This window comes from Phyllobates terribilis, unplaced genomic scaffold (genome assembly GCF_046119375.1).
Source record: "Phyllobates terribilis strain yellow unplaced genomic scaffold, ASM4611937v1 Scaffold_4__5_contigs__length_816908805, whole genome shotgun sequence".
NCBI classification, from domain to species: domain Eukaryota; kingdom Metazoa; phylum Chordata; class Amphibia; order Anura; family Dendrobatidae; genus Phyllobates; species Phyllobates terribilis.
In genome coordinates this window covers 703,135,105-703,156,203 of record NW_027362764.1, presented here as the reverse complement: position 1 = coordinate 703,156,203, position 21,099 = coordinate 703,135,105, and the positions used below count along the sequence as shown (strand labels likewise).

The window sequence follows — 21,099 nt, the reverse complement described above, 5'->3', positions numbered from 1 at the left end:
GTATTTTCACGGTGACAGTTTCTCTTTAAATAAGAATTTTGGACAACTTAGAAACTTATTTTTCAAGATAAAAATTAGAATTTCGGGAAACTGTTTTTTTTTTTTTTTTTTTTTTAGAAGTTCACTCAGATGGCCACATGTCCTCACAGGGGTAGAGTAGTGTCCAGAGGACAAGGAGATGAATCGCAGATCTTATGTCAGGATGTCATGTGAAGGGCTTACACCCAGACATTGGACAGTTATTTGGACAGATTATGCCACAATAATGTCCACTTGTCAATCTTGTCTTTCTTTCCAAAGCTTTCTGGAAATTTCAGCACATTTTTAGTGATTTGTGTATTATGATCTGCTGATGTGACTGTGAGTAAGAACATGAAGAATAAAAAGGGCATAAACTTTTATGAAAATAAGTATGGATTTCTGCTGCAATTTTGAAGGATAAGATGAGCCACGGAATACACACTATTAGCAAAAACGAGATAGCACCATAAATTAGCTTTTATATTTATAGAGGACCTAGCTCTAATATAAATGCCTCGGTTCTCCTGAATCCGGAGTTGTTTTTCGTTTGTTCCTGCACCTCTCTGATCCCGAGATATGGCCCCCTCTTACTGGTTTGTAAATCTACTCTTCTTAGCCAAGTGGGTGTGATCCTCACCTTCCTCACTGTTTCTTCATAAAGACCATGCCCACTTGGCTGAAAAGACTAGATTTACATAAAGGGAAGATAAGGCCATATATGAAGAATGGAGACGTCATGTCGACACCACTGCAGCCAATTACGGAAATCAGCCAATGTAGATGGCATGAGTCGTGGACCAAGGGAGGGTAAGTAAGGCTCAATTTGTTATTTTACATATAACCGAGACTGAGTTAAAAATAGGTGAAAGGGGACAGTCAGCGGAGCAGATAATTTAGAAAATTATTTTATTTGTAGGAAATTTTACAATTTCAGAGCAATTTATGGCAGCATAGTTGCTATAGAACTACAAGTCTCAGCATATCAGCCGGCCTACTGTGTATTGCAGCTATTTCTATTGCACTTCCACGCCCATCAGACTATGCCACGTTAGCCACAAAAAATATGTTTGTAATACACTAATGAAAGACACTGTAATATTTTTTAGCAAATGACCCACTGGTAATTAGAAAAGTCTGCACTCCAGCCAGCTCCACTTCTCACGTGTCAAGACTCATTAAATCATAAGGAAAAAAAATCTTATTTCAAAGTTAACAAATGCCATGCATAACATAACAGCTAAACTGGAATGAAGTGGGCACATTCTTGGGTTTCCACATGAAGTCATGCTAAGAAGCCTACAACTTAACTTGTAAGGACGATTAATTACTGATCATGGAGTGAACCTGATCCAACATCCAGTATACTTTGTAGGAAATAAGAAAAAGTGCTCACTTATTAAAGCTACAAAATAAAGTGTGTATATACAAATGTATGTATTATGTGTGTGTGTGTGTATATATATATATATATATATATATATATATATATATATATATATTTATATAAATATATTTATGTGTGAGTATATATGTATGTATATAGATGCATGTGTGTATATATTTGTGTATATACAGTATATTGTGACAGGGAAGAGGACGAGACGGTGACCGACGAGGCCAACCACCTCCCTGAGTTAGAAGTGACCGGGGACAACTTTGGGACTACTCAAGTTCAGGACCTGACCTTAAAGGGGGCGTTTGACAATGTTACTGTCTGTAATAGGGTTGCTCAAGAGCCGGTGGCAAACACCAAATTTCCCCACTTTGCAGTTAATGAGGAGCAGTTGTTAGTTCCAGGACCATACCGGCGGAGGGTGTTAGATATGGCCCATTTGCATGTTTTGAGGGGACATCTGGGGGTAGAGAAAACTCAGGAGAGGATATTGCGTAGGTTCTATTGGCTCCACCTGCCAGATAACCGCTCCCCCTTCTCACTTCTGCAGTCCCCTAGCCCCGTTACCCAAGATAGAGGTCCCATTTGAGAGGACTGCCATGGACCTAGTGAGTCCTCTAGTTAAATTTGCAAGGGGGCATCAATACATGCTAGTGGTTATGGACTATGCTGCTCAATACCCAGAAGCGGTACCACTAAGGAACTCATCGGCCAAAAGTATAGATTGGAAACTTGGCTATATTTTTGCCAAGCCAGGTCTGCCGAAGGAGATATTGACAGAGCAGGGAACCGCCTTCATGACCAAAGTGATGAAGGAGCTGTGTAAGGTCCTCCAGATTGTCCAGCTGGGAACCTCAGTTTACAATCTGCAGACGGATGGCCTAGTGGAAACCTTAAAGGCGATGCTCAAAAAGGTCGTTGAGAAGGATGGTCGAGACTGGGACTACGGGCTTCTGTTCCTGCTCGTCTGTCAGGGAAGTTCCTTAAGCCTCTACTGGCTTCTACCCGTTCTAGCTCCTGTATGGTCGATATCCGCGAGGGCTCCTGGATATCGCCAAGGAAACCTAGGAAGCAGAGGTTACGGCCCACCGGAGCATCATAGGGCATGTCGCCCAGATGCCGGACCGAATGGCAAAAATGTATTGTGAAGGCGCATCTCCTCCAGGCACAGAAGGCACAGGCAAGGGTGTATAACCAATCAGCGAGGCTGATCTAATTCCAGCCTGGGGATCGCGTTGTTGTGCTAATCCCCACAGTCCAGAGCAAGTTCCTGGTCAAGTGACGAGGCCCGTATGAGGTGGTGGAGAACTCAGCGAAGTGAATTATAAAGTCCACCAGCCAGGCCGAAGAACACCACACCAGGTATATCACGTGAACTAGCTCAAGCTGTGGCTAGATAAGGAAACACCGGGAGCTCCTTGCTTGGGAGCCAGTCCCGAAGCCAAAGTGTAGGATGTCACGATAGCGGAGACTATCGCCGGTCCAGAAGCAACAGTGTCGAGAACTACTGCAACAGAACCGTGACCTGTTGTCTGAGTTGCTGGGGAATACGCAGATGGAGGAGCATGACGTGTTGACAGAATCACATATAAGGGTGAACCTCAAGCCCTAAATGATTCCTGAAGCACGCCATGAGGTGACCTCAACCGAGGTAAAAAGGATGCAAGACCTCGGCGTGATCAGAGTCAAAGAGTGAATGGTCGAGTCCCATCATCCTCATGCTAAAGGCCGATGGGGAGTGGAGATTTTGCAACGACTATCGCACGGTGAATTAAGTATCCAAGTGTGACGCATACCCGATGCCCTGCGTCAATGAACTCATTGAGAGGCTTGGATCTGCAAGGTACATTACCACCCTCGACCTGACAAAGGGCTACTGGCAGATCTCCATGTTCCAGAGGGCTAAGTAGAAGACTGCTTTCTCGACACCGGATGGGTGTTTCCAGTACACTAGAATGCCATTCGGACTGCAGGGGGCCCCAGCCACCTTCCAGAGGGCCATGGATTTGATCCTAGCTTCTCATAACAAGTATCCTGCAGCCTACCTTGATGACATTGTGATCTTTAGCCCAGACTGGGGTAGTCATCTACCAACGATACAGGCAATTCTGGATGCTCTGAGAAAGATGGGGGTTACTATAAATCAGAAAAAAAATGTGCCATTGGGAAGGAAGAGATCAAGTACTTAGGCTATATCGTCTGGAGAGGCGAAATTAAGCTGCAAGTAAAGTCGAGGCAATCCAGAAGTGGCTGCAACCGCTCTCCAAGAAGCAGGTGAGAGCATTCCTTGGACATGTGGGATATTATAGGCGGTTTGTCCCAAATTTTGCTACAACGGCCACACCACTTACGGATCTTCTTAAAGGCACCAAATCAACGATGGCCAAATGTACGGCTGAAACAGAGATGGAGTCCCAAGAGCTGAAGCTGGCACTATGTAAGCAACCGGTCCTGGTAGCACAGGAATTTAGCAAAGAATTTGTGGACCAGACAGATGCTTCAGAGGTTGGCCTAGAAGCCGTGCTGTCTCAAGCGATAAATGGGGAGGAACATCACATGCAGTATCTGAGCAGGAAGCTCTCTTCAAGAGAGAAAAACTACGCTATTGTTGAGAAATAACGCTTAGCCATAAAATGGGCGGTAGATTAGCTGAAGTATTACCTACTAGGCCGGAAGATTAAACTAGTGTCAGACTATGCCCCTCTGAGATGGTTAAGGGTAAGAATGCCAGGGTCACGTGGAGCATAGACCTGGGAAGATACACGGTATTGCAGATGCCCTCTCTAGAATTCCCTGTTTGGTGTCTGAAGGTGCCAAAACCCCCAGCTTTGGGCAGAGGGGGGAATATGTGACAGGGTCACTGGCAATGTATGTGAGGGGAGATGTGTATCATGGTGGTTGCTATGTTCCGTGACGTGAAACCCAGAAGCTTGTCTCCAGCATGTTAGGTGCTGAAATAGTCAATCAGCAATCTTGGGTTGGGTTTTTTGTGAGCAAATGTGAGATGGGCGGGATCCCTGCTCACCATATCTCCACCTCAAGGGTGTGGCTGGAGGAGTTAAATGTTCAGCTAATGTTTTTTCTCTGTGGTGTTGTATGGAGAAGTAAGTCTCCGGACTGTGTGTGTGGAAGCCAGAGAGCTCCACAGAAGGACTTTTGGTGAATTTTGGTGTATTAGCCGGAGCGGGCGAAACCCCGCTCACTTATGAACTGAGCTATATGTTATTTTTATTTTGTTTCTCGTTATGCCGGAAAGGCCGCTTTTATTTTCTGGAACCCTGCAGTTTACATACACTATATAAAAAGACAAATATGCATTTTTTCTCAATATCTGACATGAAATCAGAATAAACCTTTCCCGTTTTAGGTCAATTAGGATTATCTTGGCTGATTTATTTAGACTTTCCCATGATGCTACACAAAGAAGCAGTGTGTTTCAGGTGTGCATTAAAATACATCCACAGGTGTGTCTCTAATTAACTCAGATGTTGCCAAAAAGCTTCCAAAAACATGACAACATATGGGCAGTCCAGAATTGTTTAAAGGCATAGTAATCTTAGTGTATGTAAACTTTTGACTCTGCAGTAAGTAATAAAAATGCCTTAAAACATTCTCTCTCTCTCATTATTCTGGCATTTGGCAAATATTAAAAATTATGGTAATCCTAATTGACCTAAAACGAGAAAGTTTTATTCTGATTTCATGTCAGATATTGAGAAAAACATACACATGTGTCTTTTTATATAGTGTATGTGTGGCGCCCCTGAGGGTTCAGTCGCCACAGAGGTACTACACCTCACCCAGAGGTGTGGTGTCTCCTTCTCTCAGGTAAGGAGGGAGTGTTGCCCGGAACTCCAACACCTGCATCCAACACTATGCTGCTCCAGGCCGGCTATAGGGGCAACATGCAGAACGCAGCTGCTGAGCCCTGACCCTGGCTGGAGTGGGGGGAACCCAAAGGTAGGGGGAATCAGTAGTGGGTGTGGGTGGAGGAAGCAGTTTGCGGGAGCACCATGGAGCGAGGTATATAATGGAAAGCCATCTTAGGGTGGCAGTTCAGTTCAGAAGAACAGTTCATGAAGACAGTCTGGGAGCAGAGGCTCTTTAGGAGCTCTGCTCCACAAGTAGGGCCCAGTCCTAGAGGCCCAGGTGGGGAGCAGAGGAGTAGGCTCCGTTGTAAGAAGGGATCCTAGGGGGGTACGGCGAGTGCAGGACGGCACCCGTACGCCCCGCATCTGTCAGAAGACAGAGGAATCGTAGGCCGCAAGAAGGGGACCGGCCCCTGGTCCAGTCGTGCTACTCTACGTCTCGGCAGGGAAAACCTGAGGCTTCTGGCTTCTATAGCCAGTTGCTGAAGCCTCATTCTAATCCCCGTGAGGGTCAAGCAGGTCCGGGAACTCCGACGAGACAGGAGGGACTTCAGAGCACCCGAGCGGGATTGAGAGTGGGAAGCGCAGGGCAGGAGGGAGAAAGACCCAGCGAGAAGACGGTCTAGCTAGGAACACGAGAAAGTGGGGTTCTGCCAGGTACTCCTGATCTACCTGAGGAAGTGCTGAACCCCTGCCTGGTGAATGCAGCGTCAAGTGGGAGGCCGACAACTGTACAGTGCACCAGTGGAACTGTCATAAGAACTGTGAGTAAAAACTCGGATGACTGCACTGCACTGCCTCCGTCCCTTCTTTCATCTGCGCCATCACTCCCTCAAGGCACTACAACGCCCAGCGCAACCCACACCCACCTTACACTGCCCTGGAGCTAGCTCTACCTGTGGAGTGCCACACCATCCCTGCTGCAGTAACACCAGCTCCAGAGGACTGCTCCGCAGCGGCGGCTCCCTTTTGGCCGCAATCCACAGATGGCGTCACGAACACTATTCCAAAAACCCCATATAAATAGAAAGTTCCCCCCTTTTTACTGACCGCCATGGGTCACGGACCGGGCCAGCCACCGTGATAAGCCCCGGCAACCAGAGGCCCGGCTGCCGAGTACCCCACGGCCCAGGGGGCACGTCATATGTAAACTTCTGGTTTCAACTCCATATATATATATATATATATATATATATATATATATATATATTATATAAACACATACATATATGCATGCCTGTGTTCATGTATACAGTACAGACCAAAAGTTTGGACACACCTTCTCATTTAAAGATTTTTCTGTATTTTCATGACTATGAAAATTGTACATTCACACTGAAGGCATCAAAACTATGAATTAACACATGTGGAATTATATACTTAACAAAAAAGTGTGAAACAACTGAAAATATGTCTTATATTCTAGGTTCTTCAAAGTAGCCACCTTTTGCTTTGATGACTGCTTTGCACACTCTTGGCATTCTCTTGATGAGCTTCAAGAGGTAGTCACCGGAAATGGTTTTCACTTCACAGGTGTGCCCTGTCAGGTATAATAAGTGGGATTTCTTGCCTTTTAAATGGGGTTGGGACCATCAGTTGTGTTGTGCAGGAGTCTTGTGGATACACAGCTGATAGTCCTACTGAATAGACTGTTAGAATTTGTATTATGGCAAGAAAAAAGCAGCTAAGTAAAGAAAAACGAGTGGCCATCATTACTTTAAGAAATGAAGGTCAGTCAGTGCGAAAAATTGGGAAAACTTTGAAAGTGTCCCCAAGTGCAGTTGCAAAAACCATCAAGCACTACAAAGAAAATGGCACACATGAGGACCGCCCCAGGAAAGGAAGACCAAGAGTCACCTCTGCTTCTGAGGATAAGTTTATCCGAGTCACCAGCCTCAGAAATTGCAGGTTAACAGCAGCTCAGATTAGAGACCAGGTCAATGCCACACAGAGTTCTAGCAGCAGACACATCTGTTCAACAACTGTTAAGAGGAGACTTTGTGCAGCAGGCCTTCATGGTAAAATAGCTGCTAGGAAACCACTGCTAAGGACAGGCAACAAGCAGAAGAGACTTGTTTGGGCTAAAGAACACAAGGAATGAACACCAGACCAGTGGAAATCTGTGCTTTGGTCTGATGAGTCCAAATTTGAGATCTTTGGTTCCAACCACCATGTCTTTGTGCGACGCAGAAAAGGTGAACGGATGGACTCTACATGCCTGGTTCCCACCGTGAAGCATGGAGGAGGAGGTGTGATGGTGTGGGGGTGCTTTGCTGGTGACACTGTTGGGGATTTATTCAAAATTGAAGGCATACTGAACCAGCATGGCTACCACAGCATCTTGCAGCGGCATGCTATTCCTTCCGGTTTGCGTTTAGTTGGACCATCATTTATTTTTCAACAGGACAATGACCCCAAACACACCTCCAGGCTGTGTAAGGGCTATTTGACCAAGAAGGGGAGTGATGGGGTGCTACGCCAGATGACCTGGCCTCCACAGTCACCAGACCTGAACCCAATCGAGATGGTTTGGGGTGAGCTGGACTGCAGAGTGAAGGCAAAAGGGCCAACAAGTGCTGAGCATCTCTGGGAACTCATTCATGATTGTTGGAAGACCATTTCCGGTGCCTACCTCTTGAAGCTCATCAAGAGAATGCCAAGAGTGTGCAAAGCAGTCATCAAAGCAAAAGGTGGCTACTTTGAAGAACCTAGAATATAAGACATATTTTCAGTTGTTTCACACTTTTTTGTTAAGTATATAATTCCACATGTGTTAATTCATAGTTTTGATGCCTTCAGTGTGAATGTACAATTTTCATAGTCATGAAAATACAGAAAAATCTTTAAATGAGGTGTGTCCAAACTTTTGGTCTGTACTGTATACATATATACGTGTGTGTATGCATATATATATTATATATATGTGTGTGTGTGTATATCTATACGAATATACATACATACATGTGTATGTATCTATGTATGTATTTGAGTGAGATTATATACAGCATATATCTTTCTTGCAATATATATAATATATCTTGCATATATAATTCGGCCACGTTCATACTTTCAGTATTCGGTCAGTATTTTTAAGCCAAAACCAGGAGTGGAACAATCAGAGGAAAAGTATAATAGAAAAACGTCACCACTTCTGTATTTATCACCCACTCCTGTTTTTTCCTTATGAATACTGAAAGTGTGAATGTGGCCTAAGACTGAGATGAAACATGATGCAAAAATAGCTTCATGATGATCTTTCATTCTCTGTTCTTTTAGAATAGATTTCACGTTTATATTTTTGTTCATAAGGTAATGATGTATTTTTTATTTTTTAGAACTTTTTACCAGGGCTGTGAAGTCGGTGAACCAAAGTTTGGACAGTTAGATCATTAATGTACTTCAGCATAAAAATAAAAACTTAAAAAGAGCTGATGTATACGAGTCTGGTAATATTTTTCAATTACTTATTTATAAAGATTTGGAAAGCTTTCTCAGCAAAAAATAAAAATCTAATTCTGTATTTGAAGCCGACAACATGAAAATACTTTGTATTTTACTACAAACTATAATCGAAAAGAAAAAAACTATAAATATACATAACATATATATTTGTGTGCATGTATATATATATATATATATATACACACGTGTATCTATTTATAGATACATGTGTGTATCTCTAAATAAACTATATATACATAAATATTATATATACCCACACACACACACACACACACATATATATATATCTGTATGTTTTTTCGATTGTAAATTGTAATAAAATAAAAAGTATTTTCTTAAGTTCTTGGCTTTAAATAAAGAATTTATAATGTATTATATTACTATTATTTTATTATATACATAACTGAAAAAATTCCCAGCATATCTTGTAGCAGTAAGTCAGTAAGTTTGGCAATGATGAAAGTAGTCTTGCATACAGGAGCTGACACTCTAGTATCCGGTCCTACAGGGCAATGTGGAGGTCTGCACTAGATGACCTGCCAGCCCTGCCTCTTCCAGCCTCCAGTTCAGCACTAGCCAAGTGTAGCCGAGTTAGGAACAGGTGGCCCTGCTTTCAATTACGGAGGGCTAGCATGCCAGTGTGAGGCCTGGATTAGTTCACCTTCTCACAGGGAATTTGCCTCGGTTGGGATTGGATTTATTATGGCTTCACACATGGAACGCAGCTCATGTCAGCTGAGGGCAGTGACACATCATATGATTCAAATTAACCTGCTGTGGACTGTTCCGCGGGGCTAGAGATTGTGTATTAAAATGACGACATTTTTAAAACAGTTTGATGAAAACCAGGACCCCTTAAGTGCAATGGTTCCAATTTGTTCCAACTAATCTATCACCTGCTGGATATATTATTCTAAAGGGTTTCTGGTAGCTGAGCATTTTCCAGCCTTTTATATAATGCTAAGCTAGCTAATGGGTGTAATTGCGCCTTTTTAAAGGAAAGCAAAATATTTTTGTGGCAGGCGAAAATGTAATGTGGTATATATAGTCTCTGACAAAAACCACTATGAGGTAACTAATGAACTAAATTATGGCCGGGGTACAGCAGGTTTACAGTCATGTGATACGCGCTGGGTGCGCGGATTCAATGGAGTCATTCTTGCAGAAATGCTGGATTCAAGCTATGGCCGAAAGGGCGGATTAAATTCTCACTGCACCTTCTCATGTGTTAGACTTTTCGTTGTATGGGGTGTGATGGAAAGTGAACAAATTAACAGCAATGAAATGTAAAAAAAAAAAAAAAAAAAAAAAAAGAAGCTAGTTGTTAATATATTTCTGTACTGCTGTGTTTGCAGGTGACATTTTTGTTTTCTTTATTTTAAAAAAATATCTGTAAATATTACATAAAAAGCAATAAATGTGTGTGTGTGTGTGTGTGTGTGTGTGTGTGTGTGTGTGTGTGTGTGTGTGTGTGTGTGTGTGTGTGTGTGTGTGTGTGTGAACGCAGCCTAAAAGAGAAAAAATAAAAATGTAAAACCTTAATGAAGCAAATAAATTGCTAAATAAAAAAGGGGGAAAAAGGGTATTTTGTTTGCAATTTTCCATCTGATTTTCAGTAATGAAAATAAAATAGTAGTCAACTGTAAAAAAAAAAATTTAAATATGCATAAAATTTTAACAAGTGTTAGTTCTATTTTAAAGTCTTTAATAACAAGTTCAGATTTCCTGTTATTTTCAGTTGTTTGAGCAATAGCAAAAATGTGCCACAATGTTTTATTTCATGGATTAGCTTGAGAGTATTTCTTCCCGTTCAAAAAAATAAAACAGTTAATTATTCCATTACAAAAGCACATTTCTTACTATCAAAATTAACTTTACCATATTACATAATTTCTTATTCTTAATTTTGCCTTTTTTTTCTTCAAAATTATAAATTCGATTTTACAATACCCACAAAAAAAAACAGAAAAACACATGTATTCTTTTCATTTTCAGAAACTAGAAATTGTACTTATTGCTTCTGTAACAAACAAAACAATACATTTTAAGATAAAATAGTTTCATTGGAAGCTTTTTTTTAAATTGCTCCTAATTTTATTAAATCAACATTTCATCATTAAATGAACATAAAATCAACATAATCATCATTTCAGAGTCATTTATTTTCAGACACAGACTTCATTATAACACCTAACCAACTTTATTTTATTTTTTAAATATCTATCAACGTTTTAACACGTAAAGTAGAACAGTAAAATAATAACCCAAAAAACAGTAAAATAATAACCCAGAAAATTTTATAATGTAACATTCAAGTTTTGAGGAATGCACAATATTTATCATATTGGAGCAACTTTAAATCATAACCAATTAAAGAAAAAAGTAATCATTTAGCAGTGCATCACCCTTATATATTAATGAGAATTAATAATGCACTGCAGAACACTTACAGAATTAGTGCAAATCTGACTTGTAGTTTATCTTGCTTTGTTAAGAGCTTCCCTTTTACACAAGTTTATACAGAGAAGCAGGGCACTTTATTAGCAATTGTGACCACTCATTGTTGAGCTGCTGAAATATTTAAATAAAATATAACATATTCTCAACTTTTGTATCTTGTTTCTATGTATCACTGAAGTGGCTCAGGAGTAAAGAAACAAGGAGCACTTGACATGAAGCTTCCTAAACCCTTCTGACGGCAGGCAGCCCCTAGGTGGTAGTACTGCTTCAGATTACATCCGAGACTCCTCTGCTTTCTGTAAAAAGAGACATTCCGCACTTACAGCTTTACACTCGGCATCTGCACCAAAATTCTTCTTTCAAGGAAATAATTTTCAAACCAGGAATTCTTGTTCTAACATTTTAGCCATTGATACATGCTGGGGAAAATATATTAAAATAAATTGCTTTCCATCGGCCTGTAGCAGTTTCTGTATTTCATGCTGGCATCCCACATGCAGTCATTTTCCAAGAAATTTTTTTTATGATGATGATTTATAACAGTAAATTCATTTATGAACTTTAGGTAAGCCAGAGCAGGAACAGGACGGTTTCTATAGGGATGGACCGATTTTATTGATTGCTGGGTTTATCTTTTACCAACAAAGTGCAATTAAGATTCAAACATTCATTAGTACAGAAAGTATTCAGACCCCTTTACATTTTTCACTCTTTGTTTCATTGCAGCCATTTGGTAAATTCTAAAAAGTCCATTTTTTTTCTCATTAAAGTACACTCTGCACCCCATCTTGACTGATAAAAAACAGAAATGTAGAAATTTTTGCTAATTTATTAAAAAAGAAAAAACAGAATTAGTCTTACCGGTAATGATGTTTCCAGGAGTCCACATGACAGCACCATAGGAGGAGTAATCCCATATCCTCTGTAGAGACAGGAAGCACAAGAGGTTAAAAGCCCTCCCACCCCCAACCTCCTCAGTGATTTTCCAAGAACCAAATTGGCTGGGTACAACAAAATTTTATTTTAGACTGCTTAGACATATGTTAGAGTCACATACAGGAGCAATATAGGGAGGGAAATAAGGGTGCTGTCATGTGGACTCCTGGAAACATCATTACCGGTAAGACTAATTACGGTTTTCCCGTACGTCCCCATGACAGCACCATAGGAGTATACCCAAGAACTCATAGCTTAGGGTGGGATAACTGCCTGATGTATCTTCCTACCAAATGCAGATCTCTGCTGTGAGAGAACATCTAGCTTGTAGTGTTTGCAGAAAGTAGTATGTCCTGACCATGTGGCTGCGGTACATATCTGTTCAATGGTAGCCCCTGCACTAGCTGCCCATGAGGTGGAAACTGCTCTGGTAGAATGGGCTTTGATAATTTCAGGGGGAGGCTGTCCTTCTGAAAGATAGCTAGATTAATCATGGATGTGACCCATCTAGCTAAGGATGGTTTTGAAGCCTTCCTGCCTCTATTTTTCCCCCCAAACAGTATAAAAAGATTAGAGTCTAATCTCCAGTTCCGAGTGGCTTCCAAATAGGCTAACACTTCTCTGCGGACATCAAGCTTGTGGAACTCTTCCTCCCTCTGATTCCTAGGGTATTCGCAGAATGATGGAAGAACCACTTCTTGGTTTAAGGTCATCGATGACACCACCTTCGGGGAGAAACTTGGATCCAGCTTGAGAATGATACAATCACCCTGAATACATGGTTCGACAACAGATAGAGCCTGGATTTCACCCAACCATTTAGCCGTGGTGATTGCCACCAAGAAGACGGTTTTCAGAGTCAAGTTCTTTATTTCTAATTCATTGACTGGGCCGAATGCAGGTTTGCAAAGGACTCTCAGGACAAGATTCAGATCCCACGGAGGGGAAGAAATTCTCTGGGTAGGCCTAAGTCTCTGGATTGCCTTGACAAACCTGATTATTAAGGGATGTGAGGACAATGATGTGTCGAAGAAAGCACCTAGTGCCTAATCTGCACCTTCAAGGTACTCGGTCTAAGACCTGCGTCAAATCCCGCCTGCAAAAAATGAAGGATCGCAGGAATGTCTGGCTGAGAGGTGTCTACCGTCCTGTGGAACTGACAAAAGGTCTTCCAGATTTTTTTATATATGGCTTGGGTTACCGGTTTTCTACTAGCCAGCATAGTCTGGATCACTCTGTTGGATAAGCCCTTGTTTCTCAGGATCTCACCTTCAGAAGCCAAGCTGAGAGCTGGAGTTGTTGAAGATTCCGATGCAACAGTGGACCTTGCGTCAGAAGATCTTCCTGTAATGGTAAAATGATTGGGTCTTCCAAAGCTAGATGACATAGAAGGGAGAACCAACTCCTCCTTGGCCAGAACGGGACAATTGCTATGACTGTCGCCCGATCTTCCTGAATTTCCCGCAGCATTCTCGGAACTATAGGAGCAGGTGGGAAGGCATATGTTAGGCCCTCTCCCCAATATTGTGAGAGAGCATCCACTGCCAGAAGATGATCTCCTGGGTTGAGAGAGAAGAAAGATGTCGTCTTTGCATTCGTTCTGGATGCAAAAAGGTCAAGGTGTGACTGACCCCATCTGCGAGATAATCGTTGGAACACCTCTTCGTTCAGTTCACATTCTGAAGCCTTCATCTGACGCCTGCTGAGGTAGTCTGCCTCTTGATTGTCGGATCCCCGAAGGTGAACAGCTGAAATGGAGCTCACTATCTTCTCTATACCTAAGAATATCCTGTTGGCCAGGGACTGGAGAGTGGATGTCTTGGTCCACCCTGATGTCTGATGAAAGAAACTGCCGTGATGTTGTCCGACAAGATTTTCACTTGTCTGTCTCTCAAGACCGCCCGGCTTATCTGTAGGGCTTCCCAGATCACTTGTAGTTCCCGAAAATTCGATGATCGGGTCTGAATCTGAGGACCATGTTCCTTGGAGATAAGAATCTCCCACTCGAGCTTCCCATCCTGAGAGACTCGCGTCCGTGGTCACTAAAAGACAAGGTTCCAGAATCCACTGCACTCCCTTCTGTAGATTCTTCTGGTCGAGCCAACAGTGTAGAGAGTCCTGGGCGTCTCTGGACAAAGACATCTTCCTGTCTAGGTAATTCTGATGTCTGTCTGTCACTTCCAGGATACATTTCTGTAGAGGCCTGGAATGGAACTGGCTCCATCTGACGCAGGTGATGCATGACGTCATGATTCCCAAAATACTCATTGCCTTAAGGATCAAAGGTTTCTTCTCTCTTGCTAAAGAACGAATCCTTTGTGGAATTGAGAGCATCTTGTCTTCCGGGAGATAAGACATTCGCATTCGGGAGTCGAGACTCCCAGGAAGATGCGTGAAGTACTTGGGATAAGATTGGATTTTTCTTTGTTCACAATCAAACCCAGGCTGGTCAATGTCTGTAGGACAAATTCCAGATGTTGCATCATACCTAGAGGGGATCCTGCCACCAACAGGTAGTCGTCCTAGTACAGAATGGTGGTAATATCCCTGAGTCAGATATAGGCCACCACCTCTGCCATGATCTTCGTAAAGATTCTGGGAGCAGATGACAGGCCGAAGGGAAGACATCGGAACTGGTAGTGTAGAATCTGACTGCCTGATGGTAGAGCAAACCTCAGATATTGCTGACTTGAGGAATGTATTTGCAGGTGGTAGTATGCATCCCTGAGATCCAGTGTGCACATTACCGCATCTGCGTCTATCAGAGGAATGGCTGATCTCACGGATTCCATGCAGAATTTTTTGTAGCAGACCCATCGGTTTAGGGGTTTCAGGTTGATAATTGTACGGAACTCCCCTGACGGTTTCTTTATTGAAAATAGAGAGGAGTAATGGCCCCGCAGTTGGTCGTGTTCTGGAACTGGCACAATAACCATCTGTTATAGCAGCTTCTCTATGTCTGCACATAGACGGGAAAGAGAGGTAGGGGAACCCTCTGTCAGGCGGAATTTTTGAGGGGGATTTTGAGAAAACTCTATCCTGTAACCCTGCGCTATAGTTGGTAGTATCCAGGGATTTTGAGAGACCCAATGCCAACTGTTTTTGAAAAACTTTAATCGCCCCCCTACTCTGACATAGTCATTGCCGTTTTGGACGGGAGCTAGTACTGGGCTGGTATTTCTTATCTTTGTTCCCCTTATTAAAACTCCAGCTCGTGGAACCCCCTTTTTTCTGGGTGTTATATCTACAGGAGGGGAAAGGTTTGCGAAAGGGCTGCTCCTTTTTCTCCTCAGGGAAGCCCTTCTTTTTATTGGACGCTTTTTCTAGAATGTCGTCTAGTACTGGTCCGAATACTCTGAGCCCTGAAAATGGAATGGAGCACAGTTTGTTCTTAGAAGCTGTATCCCCAGACCATGTCTTTAACCATGCAGCTCTACGGGCTGAGTTGCAAAGCGCATTATTTCTGGCCACAAATCTGGCCGATTCCGCCAAAGCGTCGGCCATAAAATTCGTGGCCAATTTTAATAGGGGTAATGACTTACGTAGAGATTCCCTCGGGGTGCCATCCCGTAGGTGACTCTCTAGGTCTTCTAGCCAGACTCTCATGGATCTGGCAATAGATGTAGCAGCGACATTAGACTTAATAATTGCCACCGAAGCTTCCCAGGCTTTTTTCAAAAGTTCATCCGCCTTCCGATCCATAGGATCCTTAAGTCCTGATGAATCTTCAAAGGGGATAGAGGTTTTCTTGACCACCTTGGCCACTGGGACGTCAATCTTAGGAATAGTGTCCCACACAATGGTGTCCTCTGGGTTAAAAGATAGTCGGGCGCGGAAGTCTCGTGGAATAGAGAGTCTCTTCTCCACATCCTCCCATTCCTCCAGTATCATGTCCTTCACATGAGCATTAACAGGGAAAACCATGGATCTCTGGGTTCTAAGACCACCAAACATCTCATCCTGAATGTTACTGCTCTTCTCCGTTTCATTTGCCTGCATCGTGTTTCGGACGGCTCGTAGAAGAATATCCATACAATCTGAGTGGAACATATATCTTTTTCGTTCCCCGCCCTGAGGTGGACTAATGGTCTCATTGTTGTCAGAGTCGCCAGATGGGTCGATTTCACCCCCAGAAGATGGTGCTATATCTTCTCTGGGCCTTTTGGGTCCCTGAACATCCTGGACTTCTGAACCTGGGGGCTGCAGAGACGTAATAGAAGCCTGACCTTCTTCTTTGATTATACTATGAATATCATTTAATAAAGCCCCGTGCTCCTCCTTTAGCATGGAGGCTCTACATTGGGCACAAAGGCGCTTTGTATAGGAGTCAGGAAGTATGATGTTACAATCAAGGCACCTCTTGGATTTTACTGTGGCCTTTTTCCCTGCATCCTTCTTTTTCTCAGAAGGAGTTGGTAACAGCACAGAGATGGCCTATAAAAAATATGGAGGGCCTGGTAAGAGCAAGTTCCATTAACCATATAACAGGTAATAGTACACTTACATGACTGTGGGGAAATCCAGGGAGGGTATCAGGCTGTGACATATCTGCCATTGTACTGCCAGGGGTGTCAAAGCTGCCTTTGATGCTCCCCAGCCCCCCTTCTTATACCTTACCTGGTCATCCTGTCATTTTCTCCTGCTCCCTGGCGTCTGATCGAACCGCGTTTTAAATTTCCCACGTGACCGCCGGTCGGAAGTCGTCATCTCCGAACTTCCAGTTTCGACGCCGGGCGGTCCTGAAGCCGGGAGACGCCGGACCCGCCCAGAGCAGGAAGCCGAGAGCCCCAGCACACCAGAGGGCCGAGGGACTCCCGACAGGGAGTGTCGGCCCAGGATCCGCTTGGCAGCGAGGAGAGCGCCGGGGCCTCCCCGTTCCCCCGGGGTCCCTATGAAGTACATGCGTAACTTCGCACCAGTGCTCCCTGCACCAGCGCTTCTCCTGAACTCCATGTCCTGTGTAGGGACAGGAAAAACACTGAGGAGGTTGGGGGTGGGAGGGCTTTTAACCTCTTGTGCTTTCTGTCCCTACAGAGGATATGGGATTACTCCTCATATGGTGCTGTCATGGGGACGTACTGGAAAACTGAAATATTACATGGTCATAATTATTCAGACCCTTAGCTCAGTATTGAGTAGAAGCACCCTTTTGACCTAGTACAGCCATGAGTCTTCTTGGGAATGATGCAAGTTTTTCACACCTGGATTTGGGGATCCTCTGCTATTCTTCCTTGCAGATCCTCTCCAGTTAGGTCAGGTTGGATGGTGAACGTTGGTGGACAGCCATTTTCAGGTCTCTCCAGAGATGCTCAATTGGGTTTAGGTCAGGACTTTGGTTGGGCCAGTCAAGAATGGTCACAGAGTTGTTCTGAAACCACTCCATTGTTATTTTAGCTGTGTGCTTAGGCTCATTGTCTTGTTGGGTGGTGAACCTTCAGCCAAATCTGAGGTCCAGAGCACTCTGGAAGAGGTTTTCATCCAGGATATCTCTGTACTTGGCCGCATTCATGTTTCCTTCAATTGCAACCAGTCGTCCTGTCCCTGCAGCAGAAAAACACCCCCATAGCATGATGCTGCCACCACCATGTTTCACTGATGGGATTGTATTGGACAGGTGATGAGCAGTGGCTGGTTTTCTCCACACATACCGCTTAGAATTATCACCAAAAAGTTCTAGCTTTGTCTCATCAGACTAGAGAATCTTATTTCTCATAGTCTGAGAGTCCTTCATGTGTTTTTGAGCAAACTCTATGCAGGCTTTCATATCTCTTGCACTGAGGAGAGGCTTCAGTCGGGCCACTCTGCCATAAAGGCCTGACTGGTGGAGGGCTGCAGTGATAGTTGACTTTGTGGAACTTTCTCCCATCTCCCTACTGCATCTCTGGAGCTCAGCCGCAGTGATCTTGGGGTTCTTCTTTACCTCTCTCACCAAGGCACTTCTCCCGCGATTGCTCAGTTTGGCAGAACAGCCAGGTCTAGGGAGAGTTCTGGTGGTACCAAACTTCTTCCATGTAAGGATTATGGAGGCCACTGTGCTCTTTGGAACCATGAGTACTGCAGAAATTCTTTTATAACCTTGGCCAGATCGGTGCCTTGCCACAATTCTGTCTCTGAGCTCCTTGGGCAGTTCCTTTGAGCTCGTGATTCTCATTTGGTCCGACAAGCACTGTGAGCTGTGAGGTCTCATACAGACAGGTGTGTGCCTTTCCAAATCAAGTCCTATCAGTTTAATTAAACACAGCTGGACACCAATGAAGGAGTAGAACCATCTCATGGAGGATCACAAGGAAATGGACAGCATGTGACTTAAATATGAGTGTCTGAGAAAAGGGTCTGAATACTTATGACCATGTGATATTTCAGTTTTTCGTTTTTAATAAATTTGCAAAAATTTCTACATTTCTGTTTTTTTTCAGTTGAGATGGGGTGCAGAGTGTACTTTAATGAGAAAAAAAAATGAACTTTTTAGAATTTACCAAACGGCTGAAATGAAATAAAGAGTAAAACATTTAAAGGGGTCTCAATACTTTCCGTACCCACTGTATAGTAAAGGGAACCGGTCACCTTGGAAAACTTTGTTCACCTGTATATGTGGGGCTAATCTGCATGGAAATAGCGTTACAATGCTGTCCGGCCACCTTTACTGAAAACGCGGCTATTGGGAGAAAATTAACTTATGTCACAAAAGGGAGTCCATCCCTCGAATTTTTGTAAACATTTTATTATACAATAAAATATACTTTTGTGATATACTGTATTTCCTCCCAGGAGCCACTGGCTTTCAGTCATGGAGACGTGCGCGAAGTGGCTACAGTCATCGCTAAGTAAAGTGTGAGTGGCGACACTTTGATTGACAGCTCACTCTGCACAGATGCACTGTATTATGAACTGCTGCTGTCAATCACAGTGCGGGGGCGTGCTTACAGCCACCACCACTCTCAGTATACAGGGCGGTGTTGAGTGGTGACTGTAGCTGCTCTGAGCAGACGGTCATAACTGAAAGCCAGCGGCTCACAGAAAGGAATATGTTCATTTTCGCTCATTAACTGCACTTTTAGTAAGGCAGCCAGGAAGCATTGCAACGCTATTTAAGTGCAGTTAAATCCTACATCTGGAGGTAAATAGGATTTTCCAAGGTGACAGGATACCTTTAAACAATGACATCCTATTCCACTATTTCTTATTTATGTGTTTTCTACTGTAATGACTAGCAGTTTGTGAATATCTCCAAGTCATCACGCATAAGAGAATGGGAGTGAAATGGTCAGGTGGTTTAAAGGCACAGAAAGATGCTTGAAGAAACATTTAACAAAAAAAGTCTATAACGCTAGGTGATCGTAGATGGAGTTTAACTTTCATAAAGAATTATACAACCATTAATAAGTATAGCAACTTCATCATGTCAAAAAGAGATCTATTTAGTAACATATGTCGTTTGTATTATGAAAACAGCTGTTTGTGCCACTTAACTACTCCTCTACTTTGTTTTTGTCCAGGGCCATATTTGCCATTAAGCACCGAAATGCCTCCACTACACTGGACCAATTAGGAAAACCGGCATCGTTGCAAAGGGTGGGGTGTTAGAGATTTTTAATATTCCTTTGGATTCGTATCCGTAATAAACGGATGCAGTAGAATGTTATAGGCTTTTTGTGCACTACTGTCTTCAGAGCTGCACACTTCTAAGAGGTCTTTTGAGTGAAAAGTGGGGGTCTCAGGTCCAAGTCCCCACCAATTTACTCAGAATTAAAGGGTTTAAACATCTAAGATATCTCTCAAAAGTCTCTCCTACTACCTGCGTCTAATCAGTACTGGGGTTCTTGAATTGTCTGCAGTCTGATGATGTCTGGTAACAACAATTTCCATCATATCCTTACCACTGTTAATGACATACTGGGAATAGCAGGTTCATGCGATACAACTGTATATGCCGGTGGCCCTCATACACTTTAGATTGCTGTCCGACTGACAGCAATATGTCTCTGAAAACAAAAGGATCTGCGGTCCTAAATTGGATATGGACGATACTTATCTTCTCTGACAAACATCAGAAGCAACCTTACACATTAGACTGTCGGGTTAAGTAGATATTAGTCTAATGTTATGGGGGGCTTAACAACTATCTATTGTAGAGTATGGGCACAAGATATATTTTAGACATCTGCAAACTGAGAATGTTTTTTAGTCAGAAGATACTTAAGGACAAGCAGACATTTTTTGTTTTGAAGCATCATTCTTTGCGCCTTCTCAATAGTTTTTTAATCATGTATTTTAGCCACCAGCTTTTTAATTAAATTGTATTAAATAAACTAGCGAGCACGTTTCAAGTGGAAGCTGCTTGAAAAACGGTCAGATCCTTTCTTTAAACCGCTTTGTGGCTTAGGAAAAATGTAACGGTTGAAGGAAGCTCAATGCATTGAACATATGAACAGCAAGTCTTTCAGTGCACATGTTCATTCTTTTTAGCATTCAATTAGTGCTTTTTCAGGTGGGTTCCGGAGAATACGCACCTGAAAAAAATGTCATGTGCACATATCCATAGTCTCACCTTCTAGACTTAAAGGGGTATTCTGATCTCCAAGATCCTATCCCAATATGTAGTGGGTGTAATAATAATAATAATATTAGCAAATACCTCTAATTAGAAATGTAGCATAGTTTTTCTGATTCACTGTCTCGTTCCTCATGCACAGGCATTACAGAACCTTAGGTATCCATGGTTACGACCGCTGAAATAGTAACAGTTAGTTAGCTAGTTGCTTGTGGTCATAACCATGGATACCTAAGGTCCTGCAATGGCTGCACATGAGGAAAGAGATATAGCGAAGCAGAAAAACTATACTACATTTCTAACTGGAGATATTTGTTAATATTATTATACCTACTACATATTGGGATAGGATCTTGGAGATGGGAATACCCCTTTAAAGTGCCTAAGGCAGCATGAATTCCTAATAC

The 21,099-nt window shown here is 42.8% G+C and overlaps 1 protein-coding gene across 3 annotated transcripts in view; it reads right to left on the bottom strand.

Annotated features, from left to right (window-relative positions):
• The window catches only part of VPS13B (vacuolar protein sorting 13 homolog B), a 1,155,013-nt gene that overhangs the window by 254,442 nt on the left and 879,472 nt on the right, over window positions 1-21,099 (bottom strand). The window lies entirely within an intron of this gene.